This window comes from Caretta caretta, chromosome 3 (assembly GCF_965140235.1).
Source record: "Caretta caretta isolate rCarCar2 chromosome 3, rCarCar1.hap1, whole genome shotgun sequence".
Classification (NCBI taxonomy): domain Eukaryota; kingdom Metazoa; phylum Chordata; order Testudines; family Cheloniidae; genus Caretta; species Caretta caretta.
In genome coordinates this window covers 25,763,699-25,782,741 of record NC_134208.1, presented here as the reverse complement: position 1 = coordinate 25,782,741, position 19,043 = coordinate 25,763,699, and the positions used below count along the sequence as shown (strand labels likewise).

Below are 19,043 nucleotides of genomic sequence, written 5' to 3'. Positions count from 1 at the left end.
TAACCCCACTTCCCGAGAGAGAGAGAGAGAGAGAGAGAGAGAGACACACACAAGCTAAACTGAAAAAGGGTTATAATAGGAGAGAAAGTGTTAAACTAAGTTAATATGAAAAACTTCCATGTTTAGACAAAGCCCATAGCAATCTAGGACCACAATATTTCCCTTTACCTTCATCTACACAATTACCTCTTTCAGAAGTACTATATTATAAGATAAGTGAGGCACTACATTAATGACAATTTTAGCATGGCATATATGTTTGTCAAACCCTATCATCCATAGATCTTCGGACTGGCACCTGATAGTCATCCGTTTTTTAAGTTTAATCTCTCTCTCTCTCTCTCTCCCCCTCCTCCTTTCTTCATTTAAAGGAGTATTAGACCACACACAAGACTCTGACTTATTAAGCACACATACAGTGTTCATATACCCAATTTGAGGAGCGAGGTTTTTTCCAATGGTCCTATAAACCTTGGGAATGAAAGGTGACATGACACCTGCCTGTTACACATTTAAAGGATGTTTTTCCATGACAAGGAAGAACAGGAATAGCTTTGTAGTGGAATGTTTCTAGGATTTTAAAGCAGCCCTGTTTATTTCATAAAGTGTTATAAATGAAATTAACAGCCAATGATATATGATCTCACTTCATCTAGGAAGCCATATTAGGCTTTAAATGGCTGTATATTTTTCATGGAATTCAACTATCCAGAAGTTTCCTTTCCAGAACACCTCTAACGAGCAGACTGTCAAGCCCTTTACAATTAGCAACATATTGCATTCAAAATATTAAAACGTGAACATCAGTTTTTTCAGAAAGTTATACCAGCTCATATGTAAAAACAAAGATTTTTTTTTAAACTTTCAAAGCAAGGTCTGTATTATAACTATTGAGTTTAATGTTCCAAATTTGATTATAAAAATGAACAAAATGCAAACTTAGTTTAGTAGTAAATCATGTATCAGTAGTAAATCATGTATTTCTTCAGTAATTTAACATTTCTTCCCAACAATGGTAATACATTGCTACCGGAATCATGCAGAAGAAACAATATGCAGATCTCAATTTCCTTTTCATAATCATGGAAGAAGCAATGCACTGTTATTGAACCTCTGCTTTAAGAAAACAGTTAACATGACCCAGTTAGTCCCTCTTTGGATTCTTCACTTCCAACTCCTTTTAAATTTTGTCTTACCTCACTGTTCAGACAGCATCTGATGAAGCAATTTCTTCTAGTTCCAAAGTCAGCACTACATCCAAAGAGTGGCTTGCTTGATAGCATGCTAGAAACAGCAAGAAAGCAGTTCCCTTTCCAAAAAACAAACACACTAGTCTGAGACTAAAATTCTTATTTCTCACCCTAGATATGTTATGAATACACTGTAGTGCAGCACTCCAGGGCTAAGGAAAAAAAAATTCTAAATACATTTCATGCAAGTAAATTTTCCTGGACTTAAGTTACATATACCTGAGCTTCCATTTTAATGCATTTTCCTTCCCCCATTCGGAATAGTCAGGTAATTAAATTATTTTGACCTCAAGTTTCATTTGCTCCCCGTCATAAAGAAGGATCGTTTAAGAAATAGTGATTTCATAGTGATCACTGCTGATGGTCATGCTACCACTTCTGATGTTCTAGAAGGGGAGACTTCAACATCCTCTATCACTGGTGTCTAAAGCTACATAAACAAAAACATGAAAACTCCTATATCAAAAAGATTTGGTGACGCTGATTACTCAATGTTGCTCCTTGTTTTGTAGTACTAAAATCAAAAGGACAATAAAAACCAAAGAGATATGGGGTTGAAACAAAATCTTGTCCCAAATTACTGAACTTACAGACTAGAATACAACGTTCAACATCCTCTTAAGGGTTTCTGTTCATGGATTAAATGGAAAATCCAACTTCAACTATTTTAAAAAAAAACTAAACATCCTATTTCCCAGTCTTCACATTGGGCCCATTCTTTCCTTCTACATAGCACTCCACTTCTTCCACTATGAGAATAGTAAACCAGATGGAGTTAGTAGATTTGTTTGGCAGCAGTCTTTAGACTCAGACCAGTACTTTATGTGCATACACACCACAGTAGCTCAACATACATGGAAGCTTTTAAAGAACTAAATTCCACCTACAATCATCCTCACAAACTAAACATAATCACAAGTTCTCACAAAAAGCAAAAGATTATAAAAGTTGGGAGTCTCTATATACCAAGTTAGTTAGCTTGGAGCTATGAGAAACCAAACACACTTTAGGATAGTGTTGAAAAAGTGAGATTACCTTATCTTTGAATACTCATAATTCCCAAAAACTCTATGTAAGATTTGCTTTAGACTTTGCAGGGAGGAGGGGGGGGAAAACCAAAAACAAACAAAAAAAAAAACTATGTTGAGCTAAGATCATATACATGAAATTTCAGGCAGACTGGTTTAATTCTGGAGATGGTGGGAGAGACCTAACGTAGTCACCTTCAACCCTCTAGAGAAACTAGCATCTATCCATTTATCCATCTTGGTATCCCAACCTGAAACATAAATATAGCTCTTCCTAATTAGAAAGCCCATAAATCTCAGGAATAAGAGACATTGTGTATCTGTTGGAAACACTCACAAAGCCTGTCAAGCCAATAAGTTATTGAAGTTCAATTTGGATTTTAGGCACAGTCTTCTCAGCATATGCGCAATGTGCCTCACATGGCATGTGACCAGGCAGAGTCTATTACACCAGAAGGGATGAAATCACGCTAGGGCAGGAGTGGGCAAACTACGGTCAGGGGGCCGCATCCGGCCCTTCAGACGTTTTAATCTGACCCTTGAGCTCCCGCTGGGTAGCAGGGTACGGGAGGTGCCCTGCTCTGGCGCTCCAGCCAGAGAGTGGGGTCGGGGGCGTGCCCCACTCTGCGCGTGCCGTGGCTCTGCGCGGCTTCTGGAAGCAGCGGCATGTTCCCCCTCCAGCTCCTACATGTAGGGGCAGCCAGGGGGCTTTGCACACTGTCTCTGTCCCAAGCACCGCCCCCGCAGCTCCCACTGGCTGGGAACTGAGGCCAATGGTAGCTGGAGTGGGGGGAGGGGAGGCACCTGCAGATGGGGCAGCACACAGAGCCACCTGGCCACGCCTCCACATAGGAGCTGGAGGGGGGACACACCACTGCTTCCAGGAGTTGTTTGAGGTAAGTGCTGCCCGGAGCCTCCAACTCTGACCCCCGCCCGTGCCCCAACCGCCTGCCCCAGCCCTGATCCCCCTCCCACCCCGTCGGTCCCAGCCCGGAGCACCCTCCTGCACCCCCAACCCCTCATGTCCAGCCCCATCCCAGAGCCCGCACCCTCAGCCGGAACCCTCACCCCCTCCCACACCCCAACCCCCAGTTTTGTGAGCATTCCTGGCCCGCTATACAATTTCCATACCCAGATGGGGCCCTCGGGCCAAAAAGTTTGCCCACTGCTGTGCTAGGGACAGCTAACTTTAAGCAAGGTTCCTAAGCAAGGTTCTACCACAATTTTCAGGGACATGAATAGAAAGGTTTTGAACAAGGAGGTGAGGGGGAAGGATGTTTCAGAAAAGAAAAAAATGCAGGACCCCCCCCCCCGCCCTAAACATCCGCCCCTCCCCTCAGGGTGCCTGCCTTTAGTTTTTGACTCAAAGTCACTCAAAAAAATTTATGTGCATATAATATTTGACTACAGTATGTTAAAAATGCCTGTAACTCTGAGCTACATTAAACTACAATTTTCAACGTTGTTTCCACCAGTTGAAACATTCTAATATAGGAAAGGCCTATTCAGGATCCTTACTGGGGCAGGGGAAGCTATGAGTGTTGCTAGCATAGGGTCAACAGCAGTGTTAACAGTTAATAAATACAACATGTTAATACGTCTCATATTTCACAATTGTTCTAGCTCAAACCTCAGACAAATACATTTGTGTGGAGAGCTGACCGCTCTACCATATTTCAGGGTATAAAAATGCAGAATTTCTACAAAATAACTTCCACTGGAAAAATCTCAAATGCAGTATTTTAAGCTTTATCGTGAATGAAGATGTAGAAGTTTACCAGTTTGCTTGTAAACTTTATCAGATTAAAGAATCTTTTGTAGTAATGGTGAACTCTACAAAATAGCAGCTAATTACTTCAGCTCAGGGGTGTCACTATAACTTGTCTCCTCGATCATCCAGAGTAGATACTCAAGTGAAAAGCTGATAGACTAGCAAATCATGTATAATCATTAGTTTAGTTTTAGAAGAGCACAATGTTCTATTTCACTAACCTGGAAAGTATTTGCTCTCTAGTACTGTGGACTCAGTTTAAAAGATGAGCTCCAGCTCAACATACACATGATTAAAATGTGTATACTGTAATACTCCTAAATGGGGTTCCAAATTCTGTTTAGAGTCCAAACCACTTACAATTCTAGAAATAACTTACCTTTCAGTGGTATGCTTTAAATCAATGAAGTGCTGACATCAGAATCTCAGCTATATATTTATGCTTTCTTCGGCTCTCCAAACAGTTCAAATTTAGTTATGAATTTACACAAGCATATAAGAAAAATCTCTTTTCTATTTCATTTACCTAATTTTTCAGGTCAGTTATCAAGTCCCAATTTATTCCTTAAGTGCTCCATTTTGAAGCTCTAGACAAAAAAACAAATCAAAACAAAAAACAATAAAACCAGAGAGGTCATAATAAAAAGCAGTGAGGGTTGAGGAGGTTATGTCGTTATATACGCTTATAAACGGGCATCTGGGATCAGACCTGAAGAAGATCTCTGTGTAGCTTGAAACCTTGTCTCTTTCACGTACAGAAGGTGATCCAATAAAAGATATTACCTCACTCACCTTGTCTCTCTACATTCATTGAAATCGATGGAACGGGGGCGGGGGGGAGAAGAGGAGGACACTTACTGTCTCAGGCCTTGCATGCATGGGGGAAACTGACCAGAATAGCTAAATTATACAGGAATATTTACTTCTAAATAGTTAAACTACAGGAATAGTTAAATCTTTGCAGGACTGGGGGTCTTTGGGAGAGCGTCCAGTCTTGAGAATTTGCTCTCACATATATGACTGCCTTCAGGGCACGATGTAAAATTTACTTTGTTTTCATTGTTTTAAAATAAAATTTGTTTCTAATTTTATAACTTAATATATCAGTAGCAAAATATACCAATGTGCTACAAGTAATAATGAAGGGGAAAAGTGATCATTACATCACCTGCCCTAAAAAAATTAAGTGGGAAAACTTTCAGCTAAACTGAAACTAGAGCTGGGAGGGAAAGTTTAACCATTACTGGGAAGGGGGAGGGGGCAAAGGAGAACAATAGAAAGATTAAAAAAAAAAATCTACAAACTCTGTGCCTTAACACTAGATTGTGGAAGGATGTTCTCAAACTCCTACCAACCTCTTTGTAGGACTCACCAACATCTATTCTGCCTCATGTAAGAAAGAATGGGCGGGAGGGAAATCAGATTTTCACAGTTTACTGAAAGTGATGTCTATTCTGGTGCACAACCAGATAATGTTCCCCTGAGCTTCACCACCCACACACCAGTCAGTCAAGAAGCCCAGTAAACAAGCCAATGAGCACATTCAAGGAAGCCAAGCTCAAGGAACTCAGAGACCACACAAAATCATATTTTGATAATCAGCAATTATTCATATATGCACAGAGTTTAAGGCCAGAAAGAACTATCAGATCATCTAGCCTGACCTCCTGTATAACACAGTTCATATAATTTCACCCAGTTATCCCTGCATTAAGTCCAATAACTTATGTTTGGCTAAAGCATACCTTCCGGAAAAGCATTCAGTCTTGATTTGAAGATATCAAGAGATGGAGAATCCATTACTTTATGTTTATAGTTTGTTCCAATGGTTAAACACTCACTATTACATTTTCTGCTCAGATTTCCCATTTGAATTTTTCTGCTTTAACTTTCAGCCATTGGTTTTTGGTATAGCCTTTCTGTGACAGAGTAAATATCACTTTAGTACCTGGTATTTTGTCCTCATTAAGGTATTTATACATTGTAATCAAGACACCTCTCAATCTTTCTGATAAGCTAAACAGAGAAATTTAAGTCTCTCACTACAAGGCATTTTTTCTCATCTTTGAATCATTTCCACGGGTCTTTCCTGCGCCATCTCCAAATTTTTCAAAACCCTTTTAAAAATGATGACAGAACCGGACCGAGCTTTCCAGTATTTGTCTCACCAATGCTATAAACACAAGTAAAATCGCCTCCCCAGAGTCACTGCTTTCCAGTAGATTTCCCCCCCCCCCCTAGGAATGGCCTACATTCTTTCTTCCTAGACTTATGTAGGTAGAGCTTGCAAGAGTATTACCACCTTCCCCTGCACCGTCCAATCTGACCCATCTCAAACGGCTTAGAGATCTGAAATTTTAGCTGTAGTTCTGGGCTACAATGATTAGTGGTCAAGTGACTAGATTGAAAGGTGCATACTAATTTCAGTCTGTCACATTATTAGAGCAGACGCTTATCAGCTAAGGTTGCAAATAAGTTTTCATTATAAGCCTGAAACTGATTTACCCTTTAGAATCCATTAAAAAGGCTTTTTTGCCTCAAAACTGTTGTATTAAATCTGAAGCATAAGTAGAATTTCTCAATTTATTCTGAACAGAATCCAACAAGGGATACTGATTCCTTTTGTCTTCAATAGCCGAGGTTCAAGAAAGAGACCACAGACGACAAAGAACATGGAGTGGATAAAATGTGTGTGTGACGGAAATACTCCCCAAGACGAGACTGATTTTTTCCTGACATAAAAGCAGCCAGATCACTTGTTATTGATAACTCTTAATAATCAATATATAGCTGAAGACACATGCATACAGAGGTGGGTGACCTTATAAGAGACAGAAGAATGGCCATAGTAGGTCACCAGAATATCACTGGAACTAATCCTACAGTATATAAAGAGTGTGCATTTCTCTGATAAGGCTAGAGGCTGTTCCTAGAGAACTTTCATACTGCACTACCTACACCTATCCTCAGCAACAAACTGATCATTCTGATTACACACCAAAGGCAACACCATTACACATTCCCAAAGAGCCAGTCATTTCAGCCCCACTACGACCCATAAACATATCCTTTTAAAAAAACTGCATAAATATTTTCACAACAAAAACTAAAATCAATAATAATCGGGAAAGATTTACCCACACATTAACTGGTAGCAGGGTGTAACATACCTGAATTACAACAAAATAACAAATAAAAAAGGAAAGCAGGGCTATGTGATCTGCACAGAGTAGGCCACAAGATTGAGAGTAAGAGTGGATGGAACAAGATATACATCATTGCTAAAGAGCAAGTTGCAAACAATCCCAAATAGAAGAGTAACCATTCAAAGAGGAGAGAACTGCCATACTACAGAGCTAGACAGATAATGCTCCAAGTCTGGAATCCACACGCAGACTGTTGGCATACAATCAGGAGAGAGAACTATAGGAAGCATTCTACAGATCTGAAGGGATTAACATATCACTGCGTAATAAATAACCCACTATGATAAATAATTCCCCTGATTCCATCACACCAGAGAGCTGGCCAGCATTGTCAGAGCCTGCAACAACAGAAATACACACTCCAAAGATACCTCACCAAAATCATGAAATAAAAAGGGATGACCTCAGATTATAAATACCTTAATTTTTCTGAACTGGAAGTCTTTTGTCTAGTGTTAATGTTTTTTTGTTCCACATCCAACCCCCTCCAGGTATGTTTTATCTTGAAACAATACCTCCTCCCCCCCAATACTTCCTACATACTTTGTCCTGGGCTTCGGAGGCTGCAGCATCCCAGAAGGAGCTATCTTGATGGCATGGAAATGAGGTTGTGACATATCTTAGTCCTGATGGATTTGCAGGTCAGGATCAGGACCTTACATAGTTAATAGAAGTGGAATGGAAGCCAGTGGAGGAGCACCAGACTAATGTATTTGTGGTTGAGATGGTAGGATGGGAACATTTTGCACAGGTTCTTCACTGCTTCCTCAGTCAGCTTTGTGTACCGTGTACCCAGTTTCAATCTAATGGACATACAGATCAAGTTCGTAGATGCTCATCTACGAGAAGAGGTAAAGTTTGTACGCAGGCAGGCAGGAAGTGAAAGAGGTTCTTTCTCCTAATCCCATCATCAATGTTATTTGGTCACCCAAACTAAGAGGAAAGCAAAGAAGAATGTCAAGGCTTTGGCTCACTTTGAGAAATGGGGAAGATGCCTTTGATAGAAAAAGGAATACAATGTTTTGCCTAATTCAAAGTCCCGCCCCCTTCAAATCAGATCATGTAAGATATGTTCGTCAATGGCAGGGATTGAGTCCCTTGTCTTTGTTTACCAGAAGTTGGGGATGGGAGATGGATCACTTGCGGATTACCTGTTCTGTTCATTCCCTCTAAAGCACCCGGCATTGACCACTGTTGGAAGACAGGATACCGGGCTAGATGGATCCGGTAGGGCCGTTCTTATGTAACCACATTGTGTAGACCTGGGTTGAGTTTGAGTCAGTTGTTCTTCAGCCAGGGATAAGTCTTACAGAAGATATCACAGGATGTTCCTCCACTTAACCCACAACAAGATCACAGTGAAAGAAGAGAGAAGCCATCTCAATAAATGCCCCCCCCAGAAATTTGCAAGTTTAACTGGTTGAAGTGATTTATTTGGAAAATATCCTATAGAACATGCAGTGGTAGAAAATATAAGTATCATTGCTCATCAGATGCGGTGTACAAATGCAGAAGAAAATTAGGAACAGAAGGACTTACACAGTACTTTAATAATGTAACTTTTTGTCCACCATTGATTGTCTTATCTGTTATTCAAGCTCTTGATGGTGCTTTATGGAGTATACGGAACTGTACTCAGAGCAAATTCAATACAAATGCTTTAAAAAAAAAAAAAGATGAGCCTTTTCATACCCTAGAGCTTTGAGAGAAATCTTACCCTAGTTCTACAGAAATGAATAAATATTTTAATCACCATTGTTATGTATGTGTCAAAATATCAAATCTAATTTCAATCAAACCTGCCATATTAATCCTGAGGTAATTGGTGATGTGCACTTCAAATGTCAGCACCAAGTAGCTAATGCTTGTATTATCCCCAGTCTGAACATGTATATTATTATTTATTTGTAGTATTTATGAATAAGGTAAACTATGGAGCACAAATCTGAACTAATACTTGCAAGTATTCCACCTTGACAAAAGCTATCTTATAATGCTAAGCAAGCAATTTATTTGGACAAGAAATTCTGTGATAGCACCAGAATTCTGAAATAGTGGTTATCGACACACTGTATGCAATAATATTGCAAGACATTGTGATTAAGGATGAAATGTTAAGTCTTTATAAAGACTTTATAAAGTCGGTTTAGTATTTTAATATGCAAGGTGGTGACTATATTTGATAGTTCTGTTACACAAAGTAACAGTGGTCATTGACTCCTGTGTAATATTACCCTTTCATATTCCATTGACACTTCCAGAGAATAAAATGCATTATTCTACAACATTGCAAATAGGTTAGTGGGGCACTTAGATCATACATATTTTGACTGCTACGATTAAGATTCTAATTCACCTGGAAGTTTCAAATTAGTTAGTTTAAGACCTGGCACTATTTCTGAGTGACAGCAAGGGAAAGATATGAGAGCGGGAGAGAGAGAGAGAACACGAACACACATTCCTATTTTTTCTTATGTATATTACATTAATGTAAGGAAGCCCCAAAAGTGATTGGGGCTCCATTGTGCAGTACCAGCAAAGTAAAAGGATAGACCTACTCTGAAGAGTTTACAGCCTAATTTAAATCAAGATGCAGCAGTAAGTATAACTAGCACTAAGAAGGACTGGGAAGGGTGGAGAGATTAAGGAAGCAGCATTAAGAACATGCATTACCATAGGCCAGGTAGATTTTTTTTTAAATAAGATATGAATAACAAATATAAGGAGGGTAGGTTGATGACTGGCACTGACATTACTGATTGACAAATTTATAAGGAGGGCATGAAAGTTTTGTTTTACCCTCTTCTTTTTACTTCAGAAATATTAGAAGCAGCATTCTACAGTTTTACAAGACAAAAGCAGTAATTCTTCAGCTCATCTCCACATGGATTAGATCTCAACTGGAGTACTGTGTCCAGTTCTGGGCACCACATTTCAGGGAAGATGTGGACAAATTGGAGAAAGTCCAGAGAAAAGCAACAAAAATGATTAAAAGGTCTAGAAAACATGACGTAGGAGGGAAGATTGAAAAAATTGGGCTTGCTTAGTCTGGAGAAGAGACAACATATCAGTTTTCAAGTACATAAAAAGTTGTTACAAGTAGGAGGGAGAAAAACTGTTCTCCTTAACCTCTGGGGATAGGACAAGAAGCAATGGGTTTAAAATTGCAGAAAGGGCGGTTTAGGTTGAACACTAGGAAAAACTTCCTGTCAGGGTGTTTAAGCACTGGAATAAATTACCTAGGGAGGTTGTGGAATCTCCATCATTGGAGATTTTTAAGAGCAGGTTACACAAACACCCGTCAGGGATGGTCTAGATAATACTTAGTCCTGCCATGAGTGCAGGGGACTGGACTAGATGACCTCTCGAGGTACCTTCCAATTCTATGAATACCTACTGGATGTCTCAAAAGGTGTATACTGTGAACAATCACACTTTAATCTAGGGACCAAGATATTGACTCTTTAGGACTTTCTTCCTCCAAAATGTTAGCCAGCCATTCAAGTTAAACAGTTAAGAACAGCCCCCTCCACCCTACCTCCAAGTTTTAGACAGTTTAACTCTTCCCCCTATCCCACCCTCAATTGTTCAAATTTAAAATTTTCTTGACTCTTTTGCTGTTACTTTACTAACTCTCAGTCTTCTCCACTGGAAGTTCAAGTCCTGTCTAAAATCAGCCTAAGCAGACCTCCCCATGCATGCACTTTGAAGACAGGAGAAGTCGAAGAACAAACAAAACAAAAACACTCAGGGCCATTTCTCTCTCCTTGCATATCACCTTTTGCTAATTGCCACATTAGCTTCCTTAAAGGGCAAAATAAAGATCCAAATAAAGATCGAACTGCTCTAATAGCAGACATCTTAGAAACTCCTAGCTAGGTAAGACAAAACTTGAATCTTCTTTAATAAAATAGAATGTAAAATATCAGCTTCACAAGACTGCTCATGCGGGGAGGAATCTTACAGTCTTATTTTTCCAAAGTCGTCATAAAAGAAAATCTGCAATGTGAAGAAGGCAGTTAACTAATCCCACAGATTGTCTGGAAATAAAAATCCAGCAACTGATCAAATACAAAGCACCTTGTCACAGCACACGATGAGATTTAGCAATTCAAAGTTAAATTTGTTAAAATGGTAAAGGAAATTTAAAATATGTGGACAGACTTAACTGTGGCAAATCACTATCAGACACTACTGTTAATTTAGCTATGAAAATTGCAGTGATTTTTTATTAAGACAATAAAATTGATACACAGTAGAGCTTATGTTCAAGTTCAGCTTTGTTATACACTACTATTTTAGATCAATTCACTACTATTAGGTCAAATTTGCATAGTAACTAATCATATAAACCCATTTATGATTCTCAGTTTACTCCCTTCATATTACAAGATGCCCATGACCAGAAAGCTCCATTATACAAAGAAAACATATTGTTCAGTGATGTGAGAAAAGTTAAACACATGCACAAAAGTGGACATTGTGCAGTTGTTTTGACAACCCTGCAATGCTACTCAGTGGATTTCCTGTGAAGGAGACATTTAAAACTCACAGACCAGTCTATAGACATTTGCTCATTCAATATGGCTTCATGTGAAAAAGGGATAAAAACAAGCTTCGGAATGAGACATTTGTTGATTATATAGTGCCCTCTGCTGTTTTCAAGGGCAACTACAAGGAAGAGACATATTTCAAGTATTTTGTATTATTCCAAACATTCCATACTATTACTGTATTACAACTGTCAAAAAAGCTTGAAGTATGAAAACATACTCTGAAGAGACTAAAAATTATATGGAGTTATATGTTTTTTGCCTAAGTAACTTCCACAGCAATCTTGATCAGTTTAGGGGCGGGGCGGGAATTTTTTATCAATAACTCATCCTGGGTTTTGAAAATCAAATTGCGTTCTTTCCTGTTGATGCATTAAAAATTCTGCAGTTGAAACCCAGGGCCTGTTCCAAAGCCCACTAAAGCAATTAGAAAAAAAAAAAAAAACACAAAACAGCCAGGCTTGTGAGAAGCAATGGAAATGTATTTAGGGAAAATGGGTCCAGACAACAGCACACATGAATATATTCAAGACAGTAGAGAAAAAAAGTGTAACTTCCCCTTATTATTTGCTCCCCCCCCTTCTATTAGGAATCACTTTTTCATAGTGTAAGGGATATATTCCATTGAGGCCATCCAAACTTCTATTTGTTTTTGAACATTTAGTTTACAATTTTTTAAAAGTGGGTGCCTAAGCTAGGCAATGAGAGCTTTTCGGTGCTCAGCACTGCAGAAAGATCAGGCCACTTATTTTGGCCCCTAAAAAAGGATTTATGAGTCTAACCATACATCCAGATTTTTTTAAGACTTTAGCTTTAAAATTCAGAAGCCATGATCTAACAATACAAGTCATATCAGGGTGTACGTTAATAGAATGCACTTCGAGTGGCTTTGATACACAAGGTCAAAAGCAGAATGCTTCTCCTTCATCCCAAAGCATCTCTGCAGACAAGGGGAGCTGTGAAGAGTCACAATTCATTCCTGTCCTGGCTTGTTCCTCCGATAAGTCCACCCTGGTTGTGTCCCTGCATACAGTGTCCTGACATCACACCGGTTGCATTTGCACTATTTTCTTTGGCTTCCTATCATGTTTGTCTTCTCCTCACCATCCTAATCTTTTCGATTATCGCCAATCCCATATCCTGATTTCACACTGTATTCTGCTCCTAACAATTTATCTTAAAATCAGAACATTTTACATCAGCCATCTTTAAAAAAAAAAAAAAAAAACCCACACCTCATCTTTACTACTTCCAGCCTTATGATGTCTGTTTCATTTAAAGCAGCTGCTTCTAAACTATCGCATAATACTGTCAGCATGCTTTGGAAGCAAAATGAATGTTTATAGCAGCCACTATTTTGTCAATGTCTATGCAGCACTTGAAGCTGTGGCCCAACTCCTTAGAACCTTTATGGAGCCATTGGCACTAACCAAGTTTTCTAGGTACACAAGATTTTACTTGTTTATGACTTCACCGTTGCTGTATTTCAACACTGTCTACTGCCCCTTTTCCAAGATGCAACCACTTAAATCTTCTTGGCATTTATTGCAAGTACAAGTCAAGTACACAAATTTTCCAGAGGAGTGAAGAGTATCATAAATTTAAACAAGCATGCCTACCAGTTGTACAATGCACAAACTAAGGAGCTCAACTCTAGGTCATCTAATGTCACACCCTCCAACATTTTTCCATTTTCATCCAGTTTAAAAACCACAATGAAAATCAATGATGATTCCCTGTCCCAATGTCTTACATTGAACTTTGATTTGAAACAGTTGCTTCATTTTCCACCAATTCTTATAGCAGTGCAAGAGTCTTCATATACAGCTTTTATAACTACAATGATCTTATCTGGAATGCCATAGGATTTTGCTACTTTCGATAATGCTTACCTCCAAACTGAATCAAATGCCTTCATGAAGTAGAGGAGAACAGCAAACAGCCTTAAGTTCCTTCTCTCTCCTCCCATAACTGTCAGAGCATAAATATCTGACCGACGCAACCGTTGCCTGGTCTAAAGCCGCACTGCTCCTCACCTGCTACTTCCTCAAAAACTGGCCTTAATTACTTTCATCATGATTTTTGGACACATCCAAAATCTCATACCATAGCTTGCTCAGATACACTGGTATAGGTTATTACTTTGCTGGGCAGTGGAAAGTACTAGAGAACATACTTCTAATAGGGCATCTGCATCTTATCACACAATTCTGTGTTTAGAAAAAAATATATTCAATTCCTCTCTAGATTTCATAGCAAACCAAAGGAGGACTCCATTAGAATTTGAAAGAACTATTTCCATCCCCATCCTGCACTTCTAAAAATTTTACTTTTTTCCAAACCTCTTCTCCACTCATACCATCTTCTCCTTTTACCAGAGTGTTGGACCTGTGTAATGTCATTTGAAAAAGTGACACTTTTAGCATATTCTATCTAGAAATAAAAGAAAATGACAGTATAAGTGAGCTGTAGCTCACGAAATCTTATGCTCAAATCAATTGGTTAGTCTCTAAGGTGCCACAAGTACTCCTTTTCTTTTTAGTATAAAGAACCATATTTAATTCTTCATAAGAAGCTGTAGTGATAGCAGTCATCCACTAAGTGGCATTATTTACTCAACTATAGCAATACAGCAAAAATCATCATCTGAACACAATGCAAATATTTTCCTAAAAATAGACTGAAGAACAGTATTTTGGATAATCAAAGATTTAAGCATTATTCCAATTTAACTAACAGGTTTCAAGCTTATTAGTAACCTGGCACTACCAGGTTATTCTTTCAGTCAACACAATTGTAAATACATAGCAGAAATGTCCAGGCACAAAGCAATCATGAAAAAGATGCAAAACAGAAATGTCATATCATGCTGTGATAATTTGGGAATCTGTCTGTATGATTTATAAAATTATGAACTATATATCTGCATGAGGCTGCAAACTTAATTTTGAATGTGCAGCTTTTCACCCTCTCTATTGCCTCTTCACCTCCACAGTGGACTGAAGCCCCAATACACAGAGATACAGGGCTGACCAATAGCGGATAGTTGACTAAGTACTTAATTGCTGGAAATCTATCCACTCTAGATAGAGTGACTCCTGCCCAGGACAGACATAGCCAGGTGGAGGTCATCTTGGCAACAAAGTCATTTGACAGGGTTTGTCATGTGGGAAAGTTGGTCAAGGGTGTCATCTGAATCGGGGAGGGAGAGGAGGGGGAAGGTTTTAAAAAGAGCAGTAATTGGTCTGCACAAGGGCCATTTTTCTCCAGTCCACAATGGAAAAGCAATCCAGCATGTGGCAGCCATGAACCATGCACTGGCATGGAAGCAGAAGAGCTCTGGACAACCTGCGACAGGCCAAAAACTGTCCTGAAGTAGTGAGGAACGCTGGGACACAAGTGCAGTGTTTATTGTTTTCTATGATCTGCACTCTCCTGTGCATTAAACGATTAAGTAAAAGAGCATAAATGTATTAGAGAGCTACTGTGCAGAGAGTCTTTCTATAAGAGAACTGCTTCTCTACCATTGTTTGCCACTGTCAAGGTTCCTCCCCCACTCTGAACTCTAGGGTACAGATGTGGGGACCTGCATGAAAAACCTCCTAAGCTTCTCTTTACCAGCTTAGGTCAAAACTTCCCCAAGGTACAAAATATTCCACCCTTTGTCCTTGGATTGGCCGCTACCACCACCAAACTAATACTGGTTCCTGGGGAAGAGCTGTTTGGACACATCTTTCCCCCCAAAATACTTCCCAAAACCTTGCACCCCACTGGACAAGGTTTGGTAAAAAGCCTCACCAATTTGCATAGGTGACCACAGACCCAAACCCTTGGATCTGAGAACAATGAAAAAGCATTCAGTTTTCTTACAAGAAGACTTTTAATAAAAATAGAAGTAAATAGAAAAAGAAATCCCCCCTGTAAAATCAGGATGGTAGATACCTTACAGGGTAATTAGATTCAAAACATAGAGAACCCCTTAGGCAAAACCTTAAGTTACAAAAAAGATACACAGACAGAAATAGTTATTCTATTCAGCACAGTTCTGTTCTCAGCCATTTAAAGAAATCATAATCTAACACGTACCTAGCTAGATTACTTACTAAAAGTTCTAAGACTCCATTCCTGGTCTATCCCCACCAAAGACAGAATATAGACAGATCCACAGACCCTTTGTTTCTCTCCCTCCTCCCAGCTTTTGAAAGTATCTTGTCTCCTCATTGGTCATTTTGGTCAGGTGCCAGCGAGGGTACCTTTAGCTTCTTAACCCTTTACGGGTGAGAGGAGCTTTCCCCTGGCCAGGAGGGATTTCAAAGGGGTTTACCCTTCCCTTTATATTTATGACAGCCCCTGAGAGAGTTAAACTATAAACGAGATGCTTCACACCTTTTGGGTGGAATCTGGGACAGCAGGTGTTTAAGCAGAGAGGAATCTGCTCCCTGTTGGACCAAGAGGGAGTAGGCAGCTGGAAGGCAGGCTCCAGCTCTCTCAAGGGGGTACCATATAGAAGATCTGTATTCTGAGAGCGTGCCTGGAAACCCAGGGACTAGACCCAGGGCTAGACTCTGGTTCAGGTTTACGGGTTTAAAAACACCCAGGAATCTCTTGAAACAGCTCTTGAATTAATTGATGTGAAGAATTGGTTGCAGATTCGCCCATGTGCACTAAATGTTTGTGGTAGGTGGATGTGTAAAATAGGCTGTTGGCCTGGTGTGAACTCTGCTGTGCCTACACAAATCATGAAAAATCAATTTTTAAAAACAGCATGTGGCAGCCCCTCCGCCATGTACATTGACCAAACCAGACAGTCGCTACACAAAAGAATAAATGGACACAAATCTGACATCAGGAATCATAACACATTAAAAAACCAGTAGGAGAACACATCAATCTCTCTGGTCACTCAACACACTTAAAAGTGGCAATTCTTCAACAACAAAAACTTCAAAAACAGAGTTCAACGTGAAGCTGCAGAACTGGAATTAATTTGAAAACTGGATACCATCTGATTAGGCCTGAATAGAGACTGGGAGTGGTTGGGTCATTACAAATCCTAAACTTAAATTTCCCCAATACTAATTTCTCCCTACTGTTACTCACACCTTCTTGTCAACTGTCTGTAATGGGTGACTCTTACCACTTCAAAAGTTATTTTTCCTCCCTTGGTATCCCACGGTTAATTGATTTAACTCGTTAGACTGACCTCACACTTGGTAAAGCAACCCCCCATCCTTTCATGTATTTTCACTCCATGCATCCGATGAAGTGGGTTCTAGCCCACCAAAGCTTATGCCCTAAAAAATTTGTTAGTCTCTAAGGTGCCACAAGGACTCCTCGTTGTTTTTGCTGATGCAGACTAACATGGCTACCACTCTGAAATTAGTACAATGGAAGCAGAGTGCTCAACCAAGGACTGTATAATATTTTCATACATTGATTCCTCAAATTTAGAAACCTAGATGCATATCAAGGCATCTGTAAGTAAGTGCTGAAAACTCACAACTCTAGCTAATTCAAGTTGTGGGTGCTCAACACCTCTAAAAATCATGCCAGCTATTTAGATGCCTAATTTTAGGCAGCAATATTTGAAGATTTTGCCCTTAGTATTTCCAAAAGTTATTATACTACACTTAGAGTGAAGTATTTTCAGACTGACTAAGATGCACTCACAGTGTTTACAGGCAAAGAGCTAGTTCATTAGAATTAGCTTAGCCTCTGAATGGGCCTGATTTGCCTCATGTAGTCATTTACCGCTGCAAAGAGTAAGTGCAAGTAGGCATGAAACACTACTATTTGGTTTTGGTAGCACTTTATGTCCATTTTGCACAACTGTAAATGACTACATTAGGCACAAACAGAAGGCAGTGGAGAATTTGCATCAGTATGTACAAGAGCAGAGTGCAGTCTTAGATCTGACTTGTGGCCTAGATAACGACTACCTTATTTAGGCCCCAATTTTGGAAATACATAAGCATGTGCATAGCTAAATTTGCATGCTTCAACGCTTGCAGGAGTGAGGCCATTCTGTTTTTAAAAATGGACTTTTCCTGATTTGTGTAGGCACAGCAGAGTTCACACCAGGCCAATAAAAATGAGTTCTATTAAAAAAAAATTCACACTGTACTCACTCCCTAAGGCCTCTCAGTTTGCTTCTGGTGACAGTTCAAAGCCCTGGTTTTGGGGCATGAAAACTCAATGGGACTTGTGCCCCTAAGTCACGAAGGTGCCTTTGAAAACCCTACCCATAATATTTTAAGCTATCAATAGGCTGGGCACAAGCTGCATCAGAGAACACCTCTCCATTCATGCCCACTGAGACAGCTCCAGTCTTGAGAGTATAGCCAGGGTGATACTCTCAAAGGACTCAAAGGTATTCTCCAATCCGGGCACTTGACTGTGAAACAACCTAGCAGAGAAGATAAAATTGAGCATAAGTCTATGCCTCCCCATTTTCTAAAAATCCTACACCTTTTTGCAAAATCCTTCCTCCAAAGAAACACATAACAAGGCATTACAATTACATTACTCTCCTTAAGACTCGCTTATGTCACAATGCTGACAGAACATTTGACAATGACTAGACAGTGGGTGTGATTAGAAAGCTGCTTATTTATTATGTATTTGTATTGAAATAGCACCCAAGAATTCCAGTCATGGACCAGGGTCCAACATGCTAGGCACTGTACAAACAGAACAAGAAGAATAGTCCCCTAAAGCCCCTACTCTACTTGCGCTATATTGATGACATCTTCATCATCTGGACCCATGGAAAAGAAGCCCTTGAGGAATTCCACCATGATTTCAACAATTTCCATCCCACCACCAACCTCAGCCTGGTCCAGTCCACACAAGAGATCCACTTCCTGGACACTACAGTGCTAATAAACGATGGCCACATAAACACCACCCTATACCGGAAACCTACTGACCGCTATTCCTACCTGCATGCCTCCAGCTTTCACCCTGACCACACCACACGATCCATCGTCTACAGCCAAGCTCTGCGATACAACCGCATTTGCTCCAACCCCTCAGACAGAGACAAACACCTACAAGATCTCTGTCAAGCTTTCTTACAACTACAATACCCACCTGCAGAAGTAAAGAAACAGATTGATAGAGCCAGAAGAGTTCCCAGAAGTTACCTACTACAGGACAGGCCTAACAAAGAAAATAACAGAACGCCACTAGCGGTCACCTTCAGCCCCCAACTAAAACCCCTCCAACGCATTATT

The 19,043-nt window shown here is 39.7% G+C and overlaps 1 protein-coding gene across 6 annotated transcripts in view; it reads right to left on the bottom strand.

The window, feature by feature from the left end:
* CYRIA (CYFIP related Rac1 interactor A) overlaps positions 1 to 19,043 on the bottom strand; it is a 75,574-nt gene that overhangs the window by 27,756 nt on the left and 28,775 nt on the right. For 2 of the 6 annotated variants that reach the window (XM_075126402.1, XM_048845552.2), the window contains one exon: positions 1,197 to 1,309. The exons of the other annotated variants lie outside the window; for them this stretch is intronic. The gene's annotated coding sequence lies outside the window, so the exon portion shown is untranslated. The remainder of the gene's footprint in view (positions 1 to 1,196; positions 1,310 to 19,043) is intronic. 6 annotated transcript variants of the gene reach the window in all.